Genomic DNA, 20027 nt, shown 5'->3' on the forward strand with positions numbered 1-20027 from the left:
TGCCCACTGGCACAATAGTGGGATGAATATTATGGGAGTAACCAGCCACTTTCTGATTGTATTTAAAGGTTACTATACAAGATGGAACTTATGTCTAGTACTGGTAAGTGAGCCAAAATCGGTGGCTGAATGAATAGGTAATAATCCCTATGTTAATACTATTTTCTGCTTATACTTAATACTACTTGTAGTATATATATATTCAATATTTGTAATATATATCAATATCAATACTCAATATTATTATTCTGCTAAATGGACATAGTATTAAATCACCCTCTAAGTCCTTATCTTTTTATCTTTAGATTGCTGTTTCTTTCAGCTTTCTCAGAGAAGCTTCCTTTTACAGTTAGATGAGAATTAATCCAGAAGTTCACAGCTGGTCCCTGTGGAGGACAATAGTAATCCAGATGTTCACAACTGGTCCAAGTGGAGGACAATAGTAATCCAGAGGTTCACAGCTGGTCAGGGTGTGAGAACAATAGATGGCACAGGAGGGGTAATCTCAAAATGAGACACCTCTCTCCTCTCTCTCTCTCTCTCTCTCTCTCTCTCTCTCTCTCTCTCTCTCTCTCACACGCGCACACGCACCCGCAAGGCTCGGGTCAGGGCAACAGGAGGGACAGAAGGAGTAGAAGCCAGGAGTCGAGCCGTGAATATCTACAGCAAAACATCATTTGCTAGACATGACAGAGCTCTTGTAACATGAACTCACAGTGGCTGTACTGCATGCAAAAGGCCTGCACCGTTAATTCCAGCACTTTGAGAGGCAGAGGCAGGTGGAGCTCTGTGGGTTCAAGGCCAACCTGTTCTACACACCTGGCTTCAGACAACCAGGGCTACACAGAAACCTGTCATAAATAAATAAATAAATAAATAAATAAATAAATAAATAAATAAACAAACAAACAAACAAACCTCTTTAAACAAGTACCAAAGTGCCACTTTTAGTTGAAGAGCTGATTGAAGCCTGCTGGTAAGTGGCCCCTGAGATGCCTCCCATGCTCCCGCAGATGGTCCTGTATGTGCAGATAAATGGTCCTGTATGTGCAGATAGATGGTCCTGTATGTGCAGATAAATGGTCCTGTATGTGCAGATAGATGGTCCTGAATGTGCAGATAGATGGTCCTGTATGTACAGATGATCCTGTATGTGCAGATAGATGGTCCTGAATGTGCAGATAGATGGTCCTGTATGTACAGATGGTCCTGAATGTGCAGATAGATGGTCCTGTATGTACAGATGGTCCTGTATGTGCAGATAGATGGTCCTGTATGTACAGATGGTCCTGAATGTGCAGATAGATGGTCCTGAATGTGCAGATAGATGGTCCTGTATGTACAGATGGTCCTGTATGTGCAGATAGATGGTTCTGTATGTACAGATGGTCCTGAATGTGCAGATAGATGGTTCTGTATGTACAGATGGTCCTGTATGTGCAGATAGATGGTTCTGTATGTACAGATAGATGGTCCTGTATGTACAGATGGTCCTGTATGTGCAGATGTGCATATATAGGCAGCAGTAGTTGACTTGGTGCGTTTAGACCACAGCACATGAAGCTGGAAGAGAAATGTTGGGAGGGATGGGAGGTAGATCCAATCACAACAATTGTATGCAGGTATAAAATTATTCAACTGTAAAAAGCTTCATGAAAATCATAATAGTTTGACTTGTAACCAGTTTCAGCTCAGCTCTGCTCCTCCCCTCTCCTTTCTACCCCTCCCCTCCCTCCCCTCCCCTCCCCTCCCCTCCCCTCCCCTCCCCTCCTCTTCCCTCCTCTTTTCAGAAAGCGTCTGTGTAGCCTAGGCTAGCCAGCAGGGTGACTTTGAACTCCTTGCTGTTCCTTTTGCTGGGATGGCAGATGTATGCCACCGGGCCAGTTTACACAGTGTGGGCACTGAACCCAGGGTTCTGTGCGTGTCTGGCATGTACTTCACCAACTCAGCTGAATCTCCAGACCTCCTTCATTTGAAAAAGGGGGGCAGGGTGATGAACAAAAGCATTCCGTTTGGGCGGGTGGAGAATTCATTAGCAAGTGACAGGAGTCACTTACCGGGCCTAGAGCCGAAAGTGCTGCAGACTTTAATGATGCTGATCAAATCAGGAATGAATCTTATACCACCCTTTCATGGTACAAAATTTCTCAAGAATGTTTACTGCTCTAAACTATAGACAGAAAAACATATTTTGAAGTTATAGTGTAGTTTCCTCACAGACAAGAGGGTGCTATGATGGGGTCTGTAGCACCCCCAGGTGCTCAGGCTCAGTCCTCAGGTTGGAGGTCTGAAAGATGAGGCCTACTAGGAAGTTTCCTGGTCACCATGCATGCTCCTGAAGGGGATCAGAGGATCCAGCTCCCCCTCTTTACACCAGCTCTGCTAGTGTCCTTCACCTCAACTACACCTCCATACTCCTGGGCCCAAAGTAGTGAGTCCACCAGACCATGGATGAAACCTTCCAATTTGGAGCCAAAAAAGCCTTTCCTGTTTGTAAGTTCATTGTCTAGTCTTTAAAATAGCAATAGAGGTTGACTAAGATGGTGGAAATTTTAATTCTCTGGCTTAGTCTCCCAAACCAGGTTCCTTTATGGATGTAAGGATTATGCCCTTAATTACATCACCAGCCTGGACAGTGTCACAGCCTAAAAAGTGGGCGTCCCCTCTCTGTGCCCTCTCTTTCCACACTCTCTCCTTCCGTATTCATTCTCCCTCCCTCCCTCTCCCCCTCCCTCTCTCCCTGTCTCTCTCTTTCTCTCTCCCAATAAAGCTCTAGAAAGGTAACCATGGCTCGTGATTCTTCTGCTACCGCAACATCCGTTGGCATGGCCGCCGCAGGGGAGCACCACCGCTTAGCCAACAATGAAGCTCCTGTCCTCAGTGTAGTAGCAGAAGAATACAAGGAAGGGTTTGGGAGGAATCCATCTATGGATTTCAAATGGCAGAGCCATTCCAACAACTAAGAAGATTAAAGGTCTGGAATTTGTCTACAGCAAAGAAACCTACAAAATAGAGGCCCAGCCATGGGGTTGAGAAAACTGCTCAGAGGCCTTGAAAGCTTGCCCTTCCCTGCCAAGACTCTCCTGGCAACAGAAGACTGAGCTGCACATGCCCTGGACTACCCATGACGGCAGTTCTGCTCCTTCCAGATTGTACTCATCCTTTCTGGTCTTGTAAAGAGCTCTGCACACGCTTGTCAATTTCATTGGACAGAAAGTTGCTGTTGACATCGGTATTTTTGTGTTGCCTGGAGCAGCTGCAAAGACTGCAGTAAAGCATGCGTGTTCCTGCTGCTGCTGGGGTACGTGTGCATGTGCGTATGCGTGTGTGTGTGTGTGTGTGTGTGTGTGTGTGTGTGTGTGTGTGTATGTGTGTGTGTTACAGCTGTGATTGTAATTCAGTGACTTGCTTTATTTGAAGGTTTTATTTTTCGTATGTTTCTAAGGTTCTTTGCTGATAGATACTGGTTTTAAAAATTGCTTCAATTGAATAAAGCATAGAACATTCAAATCCAGAGAATTCATGGTTTTAATTTCTAAGGGCTACAAGCTCTTTAGCGTTCCTGTAAAGTTTTAAAATTTACTACCAATTTGTATTTCATTTAATTTTAAGTATTAGTTAGTCTTCAAGCTCCTAGGTTTATTTCTTGTTGCTTTTTGAATTGATTTTAATTCCTAGCTGGAATTTACTGTCCCAGGGACCCCAGGACCTCATCATCATGAACAGATGACAAAAAGAGGTCACCACCTGTTCTGATGAAACAGAACAGCAGCTAACAAAACCACACAGAATAAACCAGTGTAGATCCCACCCCAGTCCAGATCACTCTGTGCTCAGATCCTTCATGAACTTCATTTCTGCTCTTCCCATTGAAGTGTTTAGTTTCTTCCAATTCACGTCTTGGCCATGGGCTCTGATGGGTTAGCCTGAGTCTTTGGGGTGGGAACTCCTGGTTTCAGCCCGTTTCCCCCCGACAACACGCATGCACCAACCCCCACCAGAGTGCTGGAAGGTTGTGACTCAGCTCCTTAGAGACAGAGCTCAGGTGTGTGTACTGAAGAGGTATGACATGCACTATCTCAAGGATTTCTGATCACAGCTGAAGTCTAAAAAGTATTTTTTTAAATATTTATTTATTTATTATGTATAGAGTGTTCTGCATGCATGTATGCCTGCAGGCCAGAAGAGGGCACCAGATCTCATTACAGATGGTTGTGAGCCACCATGTGGTTGCTGGGAATTGAACTCAGGACCTCTGGAAGAGCAGCTGATGCTCTTAACCTCTGAGCCATCTCTCCAGCCCTAAAAAGTATTTTTTAAAAAGTAAGCTAACAAGCTTTAAAAAAAAAAATCTAGAAACTGTGGGTGTTTCTGTGGGTGTTTTGAGGCAGGGTCTCCTGTAGCCCAGGCTGGCCTCAATCTCGCTCTATAACTGAGGATGACCTTGAAGTCCTGATCTTCCAGCCTCTGCCTTCCAAGAGCTGGGACTTCAGATTTCTAGTCCCTAATTTAGCACATTCTCTCTTCTTTACGGCTGGTGGGTGCCGAAGGCTGGTGGGTGCCGAAGGGGAAAAGATCCACTGCTGGGGTAGAACCTTCCTATGCTGCAACAGCAACAGCCTCTTCCTCCCAGAGGGACTGGAATACCCCTCCCCCAGGAGCTCTGTGATGATGGAGAGAGATAGTCTCCCATGAGGATTTCCCCAGAAATAGGAAGGACCCCGAGAGACTGCTGCACAGGTCAGCCCAGGTTTAATTTCACATCTAGAGTCCGCAGAGTTGAGGCATGACACAGTAAAGAGGTTAATAGATTCTTGGAAACATGCATTTGATTTGGTGAAGCACTAATCATGTCTAGCCTCCTCCCTCTAGGTTTTAGGATTTCAAAAGCGGTTAATTAAAAAACAATTCTCCCCAGGAGCCTGTTCCATCTGGGAGGAGGGACATAGCAGACAGAGAAAAGGGCCATGTGGACAAGTGCTGTGACTCAACTGTGTGCAGGCGGCCAGGGCTAGCTCTCCCTGTTCATCCAGGCTGGTGAGCTGCCTTCCATAGGGCACCTGGACTTCCAGCATTCAGCCAGGCCATTTAAACATGCCAAGGGAAGGCGGGGCCCCCCATCTTGGGCCTACACAGGTGCCAGCGATGGGCATCTCTTTACTCTTAGTATATACGAAGGCAGAAAGCTGGTGTTGCCGGGAAGAATGAACAGATGAGGATGTTTGGATGGCTTTGACCCCATGGAAGCCTGTAAAGGCTGATCTTTGGGAGCACTGTGTGTAAGGTCTGGGTGCTGCCAGGACCAGCCTTGCCCTCTTGTTCTTGGCTAGCAGAGATTGGGGTCTGTTTAACTGCTAGTGGGTAGGACATAGGGCAGGGGTGGGGGTGGGGCGCATGAGCTTCCACAGTAGCATTCAGCAAATGGTTAATTAAAGAACTTGTACCGAAATGCTTTTGGTGTGGGTTTCTAAGGAAAAGAAATGTGAAGTACAGTGCTTTACTTAGTTCTAACACTTCCCGAGCAGGTATCAGGCAAGGAGGCATGCTAATCAGTGTAGGCTGCTGTGGAAACACAGGCTGGACTCGCTCAGCCTGCTCTGCAGGGACTATTGCCCAGCTGATGAACTGGGGCCCCTGTGTTGTCCTCTCTACTTTGGTTCCGTCCCCCTAGGCCCTCAGAGAGTCTCCATGAAAGGTGACCCCTGTCCCAGGTGTCCTAGCCACTCACCTGGTCTCACCTCTCCCACACCTGCTTGGCCCTAAGCTAAGGAAATTTTTACTTCCCCAGGGTCCAGCTGTGCTCTGGGTACACAGGCTTGGGCAGGACTTGCCCATGGGCTGTTGTCCTCACTGACCCACCTCAGCCTGGGCATATGAAGTTGGGCTGAAGCTATTTGCCTTCATCCAGCCCCGCATTCCTGAGCCTCACCTTCTGCAGACACAGATGCATGGTTTACCCAGAGGTATGGTGAGGAGTGCTCAGCAGGCCCCAGGAGGGCTGGAGTGGGAATGCAGGGTGGTTCTGGTTAGCACGCTCTGCCAGGGCCCTCAGAGCAAACAGAGAGAAGCCACAAAACTGATCAGCTCCTTTTCTCCCCACCCCAGTCTGCGGAAGTTGGGAATTCATCTTGCAGATAAAAAAGGGAGATGCTGAAGTCCGGGACTAATCTCCCTGCAGTCTTATGTGCTCCAGGCCCCTACTGTATGATGGACGGTGCTTACGCCTCAGACATCCGTTGAACACGTCGATTCTCTCAAGTGTTTTCTCATCGCTGCGGACCAAATGGTGGCTTTGGGGAAAGCCACCATGATTCACATGTTGAGCCTTTAACCCCTAGGGGCTGTATGTGAAGCTAGGACCCTAAACAAATGTTTTTAAGGCTAAACGGGGTTGTAATCTAAAAATGGAGAGTACACCTGTGAGCGATTTCTGCTTAATTTGAAGTAGGAAGAGCCACTTTTAATCTGGATCTTTGAGGTAGGAAGACACCTTTAATTCCTTCTGCTGGAATCCCGGGTATGGACATGGAAGAAGAGCTTTGCCCTTTGCCTCCCTAGGATGTCCCTTCCTTCACTCACATTAGAGCTCACTTCTTTAGGATTCCAGCATGTACTAAAGACTAGCTGAGACATCCAGCCTCCTGGACTGAGCAACTACCGAGTTCTTGGACTTTCCATTCATAGCCAGCTGTTGTTGGACAAGCTGGCCTGTGGCCTGTAAGTCATTCTAATAAATCCCTTTTCCATATATAGAGGGAGATTCGTTCTGTAAGTACTGTTCCTCTGGAGCACCCTGACTAATACACATCCTTATAAGGTGTAGAAGAGATGAGCTTTCAGTGGAGGGTTATGAGAACACAACAAAAGGTGTGCTTGCTAGCCAGGCAGAGATGCCTTTCTTGAAACCACCTCCCGCCATCTTGACCTTGGACTACTCATCTAAAACTATAGGGAAACGAATCTCTGCTGTTTAAGCCACCAGAGCGTGGTACTCAGTTACAATAGCTCACGTGTCTCAGCCATCAGTTTGGTTGGCATGCTGGGCCTGCACCCTCCCTCATGGCTTGGTTCAGTTTGGTGCTTTGCCCACAGTCATTAAGCACACAGATCATGTGGCCCCCAAGCCGGCCTTCCCCAGAGGTCAGACACCCCGCTGCTTGGAATGCTGCCTCCCAGAGCTTTGGATCTCCGTAAGCATCTAGGATTGACTCAACCTTGATTTGTACACAGTGTTTTGAACTGTGTTTGTGGGTGTCAACTAGAAAAAAAAAAAAACATAATTTTCACCTTAAAGGGAATAAGCAGTAGTTTATTCTGGAGCCATTTTAAGTGACCGTGGCACAGGAGCACAAATCTGGGTTACCCCAAATCCCACGTTCCAATGTGGAAGCAATTTCATGAGGTTTTATAGTTTTACAAAACAAAGTCAAAAATGAAGGAGAATTTAACTACATTGTTAGAAAGGCAGAGAGATGTGCAGTGGTGTGGAGGGGCTTTTCCAGAGGCCTCGCTCGGGGCAGGGGTCGCAGCCAGTCTGCTCAGTTCATAGATGGCAAAGGTTTTCATCTCTTCCTCCCAGGATGTTGATTCTGACGCAGAGGCGAGCCAAGCTGGCTGCTCAGGGTGCTGGAGCTGGCTTGAGGTGAGGTAATTAGCTCCGGCCCTGCAACATTCCTTCATACCACTGCCCTTTTAACCAGTGAACAAGCCAGTCCTTGTGGGCAGCTTTTTTTTCCAGGAATTCTTGTGCACATGGGCTGCCAACCACTTCATGGGAGGCCAGAGCCAGGACTGAGCACAAATTGGATGAGATGAGTTATATATATATGTATACATATATATAAAAGACAGAATGGGGAAATTCCAAGAGGGAGGAGTTAGGGGAGAATAGTAAGGTAAATATGCTCAAAATACAACGTACTTGGGTTACCATTTGAAAATGATCAGATGTGAAAACAAAGCTCACTGCTTACCGGTTTGTTTGGTCGTACTGAACCAGGACCTCTCACATGTTAGGCAAGCACTCTCCCACTGAGCTCTGTCCCTAACTCCCTGTTGATTTTGACACAGGACCTCACCAAGTCTCCTACGCTGGCCCTAAACTCACTCCCATAGTCCAAGGCCTCTAGCTTGTAGCATGTGATCCTCTGGACTCCGCTCTAGAGAAGCCAGGAGTGAAATCTGTACCGCCAGGCCTGGCTAAAACTAAACCTAACACATCAGCAGGCTCCAAGAGTTACTCAGCTACAGCTCAGTAAGTGGTAGAGGAACTGGAGCTGGAGAGCCATGCTCCTAATGCAGGTGACGATCTCCGCCTTCCCAGCCCTCCAGCTGCCCATCCTCCCTTTGCTTGAAGGAACTGTCGCTTAACCTCGTGTTTCTCCCCTGTCCCCAGTGTCATGCACCAGTCCCTCTGTAGAGAAATGGGAACACAGCTTCGGTTTGGGGCCGAAGAGTTGGCCCCTGTCACTTTTTAGTAGAGTGTCTTACAAACTGTTCAGAGACAAAATAAATCATTCAAAGGCATCTCTAACATGGAATTGCAATCACTGGCTGCCTGTAAACCCTGAACAGTAACATTTACGTAAAATACTTTCTAAAATGCCCAGCTTCTCCTCCCTCTTTCCCACCTTGTCATATTCTCCCCAAGGGGGAGGGTTACTTCTCCAAGGCCCCCAGCTCTGCTGTAGCCTCACACATCTGCCCTCTCAGCAGGGCCCTACACCCTCTCTAGGAACTTTCTCTTGTACTTCTACTCACCACACACCCAATTCCAGAGAAAAACTTGTGCCTGTTAAAATTCTAAAGGTCTTTTAAAGGCAACAATAAAACCAGCAGTGTGTTTTAATCACCAATTTCCTTATCACAACTTATCTCCTTAAATCTTAATGGCTCACACAGACTTCTAGGTCCTTCTGGAAGGCAGTTCCCAGAGTCTGGAATGTTGTCTTTCCCACTTGTTAAGTGGCTGCTGGCAAGTGAGGTAGTCTCCTACCAGACGGGACTGGAGACCTTCTGTGGCTGAGGGGCTGTGCATGTGAGAGCTGTGGCCCCGAAGAACAAGGAGACAGAAGACAGTTTGGGCCGTAGGATTTGAGCATACATCATCTTATATTTTATCATCAATAAAAAGTAGTAATTCTGGGCCTAGAGCGACGGCTTGTGATGAAGAGCACTTGCTGCTCTTGCAGAGGACCAAAGTTCAGTTCCTAGGACCCCCATCAGACAGCTCACCATCTCCTGTAGCTTCACCTTCAGGGAACAGACGTGTGGCACACACAGACTCTCACACATACACATGAGGAAAATAAAAATAAACAATTTAAAGCTGGTATTTCTGAAGCCATATATGCTGATTACTCAGTAAAGCACCCTACACTGGCAGGCACAGTAGCTCACCCTGTCATCCTAGCACTCAGGAGGCTGAAGAAGAGAAGCAGCACAAGCTTGAGGCCTGTCTGGACCAACAGGGAGTTGGTTCCGGGTCAGCCTGAGCTACCTCCCAAGATCCAGTCTCAAAATAATAACAACAACAATAATAATAATAATAATAATAATACTCCCACAAGGAGGAGACTCCAACAGTTAGTGTTAGTGCTCCTTTAAGAAACACCTGTCACTGTGACCAATCTGTTCTAAATGCTCCATGCCTTGCAGGGTTGATAATTACAGTCCTTTTACCTAATTGCTACCTTGGAGCTAATGACCCCATGCTGCCTTGTTTAAGACACCTGACTAGTCAGAGGGTTGGTGGGGCGGGGAATGAGGATGCGTGTGCTCACTCTTGCACATGCCCTTGTAAATCCATAGTCCAAATTAAAGTGCAGTTTCCAATTTCAAGATGCATGTTTTAAATTCAAACCAATCTAGTATGCTGCAAGTGTTTCTTAAACGTACACATTTGCTGAGATCTGTGGAGGGGAGTGGCGGGTGGACTGTTGCCTTTGAATAGACTCAGCTTGTAGTCTGCACAGAATTACTTACGTAGGATCAACTGTGGACATTGTCTGAATGTGCCCTTTGTACCTGTCCTGAACATCATGGTGTAAGTTGAAGGACCTTATTTAGTTAAGAAACCAGTGTGCGGTTGACACAGGCACCACACACACCCTGCGGGGCCTGGGGCCAAAGTCTCTCTGTTAACATTACTTGTGGGTTGGATTTCCTTTTACCTCCAAAGACATAGTTACTTCTTGGCCATTTAAATATGTATAAGCATCTCTGGCTTAAGAATAACCATCAGGCTGGAGAGCTGGCTCAGGGAGAAAGAACACTGGCTGCTCCTTCAGAGGTCCTGAGTTCATTTCCCGGCAACCATATACATGGTGGCTCACAACCATCTGTAATGAGATCTGGTGCCCTCTGCTGGTATGAAGGCATATATGCAGGCAGAACACTGTATACATAATAATAAATAAATCTTTAAAAAATAAAATAAACTCCATGTTTATTAAAAAAAAGAATAACCATTCATAAAAAGATGACTTAGGTAGTTAGAACTGAGTCTCTAGCCATAGACTGTGATGGTGAAGAGAAGAAGGAAGGAAACATCCGCTTCTCTTGTAAGACAGACAAAGGAAAGCCTGAGACAGACAGATAGACAAGCAAAGGAAAACCCAAGACAGATGAAGTGATGTGCTGTAGTCTGTTTCCAGTGAGAGGCTGAGCAAGGAAAAGAAAGATGCATCTGAGAGACTGTGGGACAAGGAGCGCAGACACATCCTCGAGGGGATTCATGAAGAGTGAAGGTACCTCGGACACAACAAAGGAATACAGAGAAGAAACAAATAACCCAGAACACTTCATCCTCAGTAGTTGGTTTTCTTTTATTTATTCACTTACATGTTCCCGTGTGTATACCACATGTATATGGGTGCCCATGGAGGCCACAAGAGGGTGTGGGATTCCTGGGCGCTGGAACTCCAGGCAGCTGTGAGCTGCCCAGCATGGGTACTGGGAACTGAACTCGGGATATCTGGAAGAACAAGCTCTCTGAATCACTGACCATCATTAGTCAGTCTGTACATACGAACCCTGCAGCATTCTTTTCTAAATAGATTTGTGCTCATTGTCATGTTTCATTCTTGTGAATGAGTTGGTCAGTAATTCTTTTCATTTGGGGTTTTATGAATCAAAGATTAATTAGTTACAATGATGTAAGTTTGCTCTATTAAAATGTTTAACAAGTGCTGGCCTTTTATTGGTAAGTGGAGTCATAACGACATGCTGATATCTGCCATGCTAAGGTAGACTGCTAGTTATGCTGATTACAAACTACACAAATTCATCAAAACAGATTGTCTGAGATACTTATTTTACAATCAATGATTATTTATAACAGAAAATAGAGTCTTCAATTTTAGCTTTTCACTTACATTGATATGAATTGTGGCATACAACTGTTCATACATTAAGCCCAGAGGACTGCACCATGATGGTTTCTGCCTTTGAAATACAGTGTTCTCCATGTGCCTATCTTCAGTCTGTCTGTTCTCCTCCTATAATAGTGGAAAGGAGAAAACACTGAAAACCAGACTTGCCCTGCAGACCTCTTGAGACCAAGCAGCACTCCAGGGGACTCTGAGCAGAGGGCCCAGGGCTATGTTGGATACCAGCAGCTCATCAAGAGAAAAGCAGGGGCCTTGTGAGAGGGAGGTCAGGTGCTCTAGTCAAGATGACAAGACAGCCTCCCAAGCAGCTGGAGAGGGTCCTGAGAGATGAGGGGCTGCGGAAGGGAGACGCTGGTTTTAGAACTGGTGCTTTGCCGTATCTGATCTCTGCACAGTGGCCCCATGCTTCCACGTAGGGGTAGGCCTCTCTGTCTAAACCTTCGTGACCACCAGCATCTGTTAGAAATATCAGTAAATGAGACGAGTGTGTATGCAAGATGTTGGGACCACAAGGATCGCAGAAAGCAGTTGCTCTGTACAAGTGCAGCCTAGTGGAGGGCAAGGGAGACTGTAACACGAATCTTAAAAGGTCTTATTAAATAAAGAAACTGGAGCCAGGTACTGGGGTGAAAAGCTGAGAGATCAGAAAAGCAGAAGGAAGCCAGCCACGTTCTTACCTGCCTGGAGATCCTCAGCGAAAGAGACCTACTTCCTGTCTACCCACACCTATATGCCTTTCTGTTCTGCCATCTCATCTGCTCGCTCTGCCCAGCTACATCACTTCCTCTTCATGCCCAGCTCTGTCACTTCCTGTCTGTCTGTACAGACCTTCAGACCTTTATAGTTAACTAGTGTTGGAATTTAGGGCATGTGCCTCCACTCCTGGCTCTGTTCCCAGTGTGACCTTGAACTCTCAGAGATCCGAATGGATCTGTGCCTCCTGAGTGATAGGATTAAAGGTGTGTGCTACATCTGCCTTACTTCTTTGTTTACTATAGTGGCTGGATTTTTCCTCTGATCCTCAAATAAGCTTTATTGGGGGACACAGATAAAATATCACCACGGGAAATTCCTTGTATGGAAATCAGTGTAGCAGGCATGATGGAAGATACTTCATTCATGACCCCAGTTATAGGTTGCATGTATATGTGAATGTGGGTGCAGGGGCCTTCAGAGGCCAGAGGTGCCCAATTGCCCTGGACTGTCGTGAGCTGCCTGATGTGGGTGGTAGGAACCCAACTCAGATCCTCTGGAAGAACAGTAGGTGTTCTTAACCACTGAGCCATCTCTCTGTCTCCAGTTTATAGTGCTTCAGCACCTCAGACCCAGGAAACAAACATGCCATTGAACTTTTTCGAAGGACTACATGCCAAGCAGTGTGGCCTCCATTTAAAAACTACTTGTGTTCATCCTTACCTTGTCCTAAAGAAAATACCATTGTGCTTTGATCACAGTCTGGTTTGCCAGAAAGAGTTGAAAAAAATAGTTTAAACCTTGTGTATATTATTTTCTTAGGGTTAATATTTCAAGTGAGATAGGGGACAAGGAGGTGTGCAATACACACATCCCATATGAAAATACCCTCATGAAACATACTGCTATGCATTAATAGACCATGAATGTTCACATCTTATTTATAAAGTGAAACAAACAAGATCAAACTTCCTAGTACTTGGTATGCACACTGACAACAAACTGTTATCTGGACCACGTTTGGACATTGAGGAGTGAAGCGGCCCCTGTGAGGACTGGGAGTTTGTGCCTGATGTCAGTACACAGTGGTTCTTTGCCAAAGGCCATTATTTAAACGTTGTGATCCATGTCTGTGTAATTGGACTTCCAAATGCTATTAGCTGTCATTAGCTGGGCTTACCCTCCTAGAGTGGACACGTGGTTAAAAGGCGGCTCACAAAGGAACAGAGGATGATAGGGAGGTAATCCACAGATGGAGAAGAACAAGGTAATTGCCCGGCAGACACTTCTCTTAAAGCAGAGCTCTTTTTCTGTTACATTTGTGAAACTAAGATAATGATGATCTAATTGGGTATGACAAGCAGTTGAGATTCAAATTATCAAAGGATTATTTAAAATGTGGGCTTGTATCAGCTGTCATTAATAAGCCCTGAGTATATGCCAGGCATTGAAGTATTAGCCAAGAGCAGCACACATGGTTAGAACGCAGATGCCTGTGTCAGAGGTCGCTGCTCAAAGCTATTCACTGTAGTGATGCGTAACGATTAAAAACGCTGAGGAGACCTCATCAGAGAAATGGCAAAAGTTTGTTTAGGGTCATTTCTGAAATTGTTAGAAATACTGCCCTAATCCCCAACCCAAATTCATTTAATGTTATTTAAATGAACCTCAATTTAGCAACTCAAATAAGCAAATTTTTTACAACAAAATATTGTAACATGATACAACCCAGAGATACATTCATTTGGGACTTAACCTGCTGAGAATTATGGTAGGAAAATATTGAAAGTCTTTCTTTCCCATGATCAAACTGTTATGTTCCTGTAGCAGCAGACGACTGTGTATGCAGTGAAAACACCGCAGTTCATAGCACTCGAGTCTCTGATCTGAGCCCAAGCATGTGTGGCAGTGTTCACTGCAATGCATGGCGTGACAGCATGCACAGTGTAAAGTGCGCATTCGTGTCCAGAACCGCAGCTACAGCTCTGGTGCATGAGACAGCACAGGCGAGCACCATCAGAAATACTTCAGACTTGCCTCATGTTTACTTTTGAGTTAATCTTTGGTCAGCGTGTTCTCGTCTCTTACTTTGCCAAGCTTTCCCCACAACCCCCACAATCAGTTACACAACCTTGTATGAGGTCACAACTCACCCTGGAAAAAATTGGGTCCTAGAGAAGCTCTCTGGTTATTTGAATTTGAACATTTAAAGACTAAATGCAATAAAAAGACAAAGTCATTAAGAAAAGATAAGAGAGATTGCAGTGCAAACACTCTGGAAAGAAAGTTTTTGGGACAAAGCACAGAGTTGACCTTCCTGAGCTACAGTAGAGGTCATGCCTCCCACTGCAGAATCTTGCAGGGCACCAAGAGGCTGTATCTGCAGACACTTTGGAAGTTGTCTCCTGCTCAGCTAACAGTGGCCTCTGTCTGCAATGTGCTTGGTTCTTTGTTTTGCATATTTTCCCTCTGCTTTTTCTCCTTTATTTGTCACAGCCAGGCTCGTGCATGGCAGACATCACCCCCATTCCCAACCCTGCTGACTCAGGGCCTTTAAGAAAACCACAAGGAGAAATGGATCTTGATTAGCTGTCCATCAAGAGAGAAGCAAACCTTCGAAGAAAAGATCAGACTCTAAATCAAGATGAATGTGGGAAGACAGAATAATCAAATGACAGATCGGGAAGGTGAGAGGTTCGAGCGTCCTGAGAGAGTCATGAGAGATGGGGGGACCTGGAGAGTAAGAGAATCGATGGCCTCAGAACTCATTCACAAACGCCGTAGAGTGTGTGAACAGCAGTTCTTGCTGGGTGGGGCAGGTCTTCCACCAGGCATCACACTGACTTCGGCAACTTCTCCTACTTGTGGAGTCACAGTTTTATCTGGTTTTGGGGAACTAAAATCAATAGTCTGGCCTCTGACCTGTCAGCAGTAGATGTAAGGCAGGAAGAAACCCAGCACTGGCCCACAGCCAGGAAGGCCTGATTGGGAAAGTTCTTCACCCTTCTGGATGATGTGTCCCTTAAACACCTTCATTAAAGCTTCCCACAGTGGATGTAGAACTCCCTGCAGCGGTGGGGATTGGATCCTTAATTAGCAGTGATTAATATTTACTGATGCGCTATTATTTACAGGCAGTTTACATACATTATCCTTTTTATGTGCAGAACAGCTCCATGAAGCAGGGAGCTGTATCCCAGCTGAAACAGAGGGTCCGGGACACAACAATAGAGAACCCCGAAGACACCTCCCGAGTTGGAAGCAGGTTGCTCTAGTTTCAAGCCCAGCTTCTTTCCTTAGCTTCTGACATTGTCCCGTTGTTCAGATACTCTGTGTCCATTGTCCCATGACACATGGGCATGAGCACATTAATAATCCCCTCATGATGTGGCTGCATCTTAGGACACATAACTGTTATTAGTAAACACTTTGATCTGTTTGAAACAGTTGACATGCATGGAAAGTAAAACGGAAGGTGCTGTGAGGGGCACCGCGGCTCCTCCTGCCCTGCGCTCCCCTGCAGCGATGCCTTCAGTTACTGCAGCTCCTGTGCATGTGTCCTCACACGCTGCATTTCCTTAGCTTCCCTACCCTCGCTTCTGTTTTCACCTAAATGCATTTCCTCTTATTGAAACCATGTACTTGAAAACACACCGAATTCTTTGGCCTCTCTGTCCACCGACTTACCTAGCTGCTTCCTAACCCTTCACGGACCACCAAATGCTTCTCTGCCTGCACCCACTGCATCACACAGGAACCATGACACCGAGGATGGCTGTGTCTCCAGTGTCTAGAGCAGTGGTCGGCACCCGGCAGTTGCTGAGTCATTGTGTGCCAGCCTGTACACACACACACACACACACACACACACACACACACACCCACCACACCACACCACACCACACCACACACACGCACTAGTTCACACACAGCAGACTCTCTGTTCTTATCATTATCCTTTTCTCAAGAGGCAGGACCTTTGTGTCCCTACACTGGAACTGAGGGAGGGGACAGCATCGCCTTTCTCTGACTGACCCCAGGCTGCTCTGTTTTTCTTTTCTTTTCTTTCTTTCTTTCTTTCTTTTTTTTTTTTTTTGATAGCACACTGTGCTGGGCTTCATTATGACATTTTCACACAAATACAACATTATATTTTGTTTTTATTCACCCCTTCCCCAACTTTTCTTCTCTCATCCTGCTTCCTCTGCTAGATCTAGCAGAATAAAGGACTATAAAAAAAATTTAGACACAAAGGAAACAAATTATCCAGTCAACAAATGTGCTAATTAGCTGAATAGACAGTTCTCAAAAGAAGTACAGACAGCCAATAAATGTTTGGATACATCTTTAGCCATCTGAGAAATTCAATTAAAACTGTGTTTGAGAGTTCACCCCAGTCAGAATAACTACCACCAGGAAAATGATTGACAGCCAATGCTGATGAGGACGAGGGTGCAGCATCCTCTAAGCACAGGACACTTAGTGGGGGAGGGCAGCTCTGGGTCTCTGGCTTGCCTCGGTTGTCATGAGCCTCCACCCTAAGAACAGTTTGGAAAGAAACTGTTCCTGATGCAGAAGTTACATCCTACAAATGTATGGCTGTGTGAAGGAAGGAGCTGCTGACTTCTCAATTACACTTGTCTGGGGTTTCTACAGGATCTGGGAGGAAATAAGGAAAAACTGGTACCCTGCCCTGCCTGGGGAGGGTTTGTGTGGAAAAACATCCCTACAGGAGACTGGAAAAGGAAGAACTGTTCTTGGCCACATCCGCTTAGAGGAGACCTCCATCACACTGAACAGTAATGGGAAGTAGTGGTTCAGAGGCCAGGCAGCCAGTTGTAGCTGGAGTTTTCCTGCCTTGCCCACAGTCAGGACAAATCTTTGTCACCCTCCAGTCCCACAGCCGCTCAGACCCAACCAAGTAAACACAGAGACTTCTATTGCTTACAAACTGTATGGCCGTGGCAGGCTTCTTGCTAACTCTTCTTATAGCTTAAATTAATCCATTTCCATAAATCTATACCCTGCCACGTGGCTCGTGGCTTACTGGCATCTTTTCATGCTGCTTGTCAGAGTGGTGGCTGGCAGTCACTCCTGCCTTCCTGTTCTTTTATTTCTTCTCTCTGTTAGTCCTGCCTATACCTCCTGCCTAGCCATGGCCAATCAGGTTTTATTTATTGACCAATCAGAGCAACTTAACCTACAGACCATTCCCCAGCACAGCCAAGTGCAGACCATCTCAGACACCTGCACTCAGGCCCATGGTCCTAATCATCCTCTATGCAGACCTGCTGGGTAAAGCCATGAGGAACCTGAGAACAGGCTCCCACAGGACATACAGAACATCCCACAGCACTTCCCCCCCTTTTTTTCAAAAAGGAAGGTTCTAACCTTAACAAAGTAAAATTACATATAATTTGGGAATTTGGGCATAGCTTCTATTACTACTTCCTGCTGGAGGGGGGCGCTGTATCTTATGGGGATACAAAGAAAATTTTAGGATTATGGAATAGTCCATGAGGCTGTATTGTGTGAACCAGTTGCCTTCAAACCATTCTGGATGTTGGATCATCTGGTCCATGGTGTCATCGGAGACCTTTCAGGGGGTCTTGGCTGGTCAAACCTGATGTATCTTAATCTGGAATAAATCCATAGCCTCTGGCTTTCTGTGGGAACAAAAGCAGAGTCTCCTTTCCAAAGTAACACATCCTTATATCCAAATTTTAAAGTCAAGGTATCTTTAATATATACATATTGGTTTAACTCAACATCTTTTACGAGCAAATGTTTTTCTGCAGTTAAAAATCCCAAAGACAATATAATCCAGACTCTCTGTGTGATATCCATCTTTACATGGCCTATTTTTTATATTACTTTTACTTTCTCTTTAAAGACTTTATTTTTTTAAAGCTTTCTACTTCTTTATATAACTGTCTATGTTCCTTTTCCTCTCTCTTCCAAGCCTATGTACATTTTTACACACATTGTAAAGCATTTAAAGTCTTGTTCCATCTGAATCTGTCTTATTGTGAATCTATTGCTTTAAACTGCAACATTTGTAAGACTGAAATGGCGCTATGGCTGCTAGCTCCACCCACCTCAGCTTCCCAAAATGGTGGCGGTACATTTACCGCCAGCTCTGGGAACTATCGTGGGTCTATGCTTTTATCCAAGCAGCATGTAGCCCAGAAACCTTTTTTGATTTGTACTAGCAAAGGCTAAATCCACCACGCAGCTTAATGTGCCACTTGCAGAGGCCTCATTCCCGACATACAGCAGGTCGAGCGCACACGCTGGGAACACAGCAGTCGCTCAAACAGGCAAGCTGCTGCTTATTTGAGAGGGATAATTAGGAAGCTGTTTTTAACTCCGTTTTAAAATCTTTTCTCAGGTTTTAGGTGGAAACTCTTGCCCCATGTTGGGCGCCAGATATTGGTGAAATTATTAAGGACACTCCATGTAGTTAAAAGGATATTTATTTAATGGCATAACTTACAAATTAAGGGATAGGTAGGTTGCAGGGTCTGGGGAAGGTGTATCGCAGTCCAGCGGTGTTCTCTGGAGCTCTGCTCGGTTCATCTCCACTGTTAAGGTTCCTGGAACAGAGAGAGCGCTCGCCCATCCAGATCTCGGGTCTCCAGGCGCCTCCCTAGCCCCCCTCATAGGCATGACAGTTGCCAGATTCTCAATGGGGATTGGAACTTCCAGATCCAAGCTGGAATGGCTACCCACTACAGCAAGTGCTGCATGTGAGAGTGGATTTTCTGATTTATGTGTTTCCCTGCCTTTTGTATGTCCTGAGGTAGTTGTTTCATAATTTTCATTAGTTGTAGCTGCTTTACTGGGGAGAGAGCTGGCCATGCTTCTCATCCACCACTGGGACAGACTTCAGCCTAATGTTATGCATATGTACATGTATGTAAGTATGTATGCATTTTGGATTCTTAAGACATAAATTTGTGAAGCTGGTCTCAAACTTTCTCTCTAGCTGAAGCTGTCCTTAAACTCTGAGCCTTTTGCCACTACCTCCCAAGTACTGATGCTACAGGCATGTGCCACCACGCCTCAATCCCCCTAGTGGTGAATTTACTGCAAATTACTACAGACTCAGTGTCTTTAAACAATGCAATATTATTTTGATTTTTTCTTTTGAAGATAGTATTCTAATGAACATAACCATGCGTGGTGTTTTGAATAAGAATGATCACCATAGGCTCATGTATTTGAGTGCTTGGTCTTCAAGTAGAAGAGCTGCTTGGGAAGGAGTAGGAGGTGGGGCCTTGTTGGAGGAGAAGTGTCACTTGGGGTGGGCTTTGAGATTTCAAAAAGTCAACACCATTCCCAGTGAGCTCTCTGCATCTTATTTGATCAAGATGTGAGTTCTCAGCTGTTTGTGTTGTCATCGTGGATTTAACCCTTTGAAGCCATAAGCCAAATTAAACACTGTCTTTTCTGAGTTGCCTTGATCATGGTGTTTGGCACAGCAATGGAAAAGTAACCAGGACACCAGTGTAACATCAACAGGAAGGATCCTTTCAGGTGTAGAGACAGCATGTACTTGCCTTGTCCTGTTCTGGAGAAGTTCATCAGTGATCCTGACTGTGTTCTCCCAGCCCAGGTCTTATTTCATTCCTGAGTCTCTTCCATTTTCTAACTCTTCCCTCATGCTTTTTTGAGTTCATAAACTCTACGCCTGTGCCATCAAGGATGATCTCCCATATCAAACTGCTTAACTTGATCACATCTGTACTTCCTCTCTAAGCCATATGAGGAATCATTTTCATGCCTAAGATCTAGTGAGTAAGTATCACTACAGGGTGATGACTAGGATAGGCTAATTTTAATGTATGAAAGGAGATACAGTCTTCAAAGACAGGAATATAAATTGGACTGGTTACACGTATACTGAAGTCCTGGTCTCTCAAGTCCTGATTTATAATTTAT

The 20027-nt window shown here is 45.4% G+C and overlaps 1 protein-coding gene and 1 long non-coding RNA gene across 2 annotated transcripts in view; one reads left to right on the forward strand and one right to left on the reverse strand.

Annotated features, from left to right (window-relative positions):
- The window catches only part of Lmntd1 (lamin tail domain containing 1), a 214991-nt gene that overhangs the window by 121655 nt on the left and 73309 nt on the right, over positions 1 to 20027 (forward strand). The window lies entirely within an intron of this gene.
- LOC119087649 lies at positions 10409 to 12110 on the reverse strand. The gene is made up of 4 exons (XR_005091150.1): positions 12068 to 12110; positions 11613 to 11846; positions 11376 to 11498; positions 10409 to 10975 (listed from the first exon to the last, which is right to left on the reverse strand). It is a non-coding gene; the product is annotated as an uncharacterized LOC119087649 (long non-coding RNA).

The sequence above is a fragment of the Peromyscus leucopus genome, chromosome 3 (assembly GCF_004664715.2).
Source record: "Peromyscus leucopus breed LL Stock chromosome 3, UCI_PerLeu_2.1, whole genome shotgun sequence".
Classification (NCBI taxonomy): domain Eukaryota; kingdom Metazoa; phylum Chordata; class Mammalia; order Rodentia; family Cricetidae; genus Peromyscus; species Peromyscus leucopus.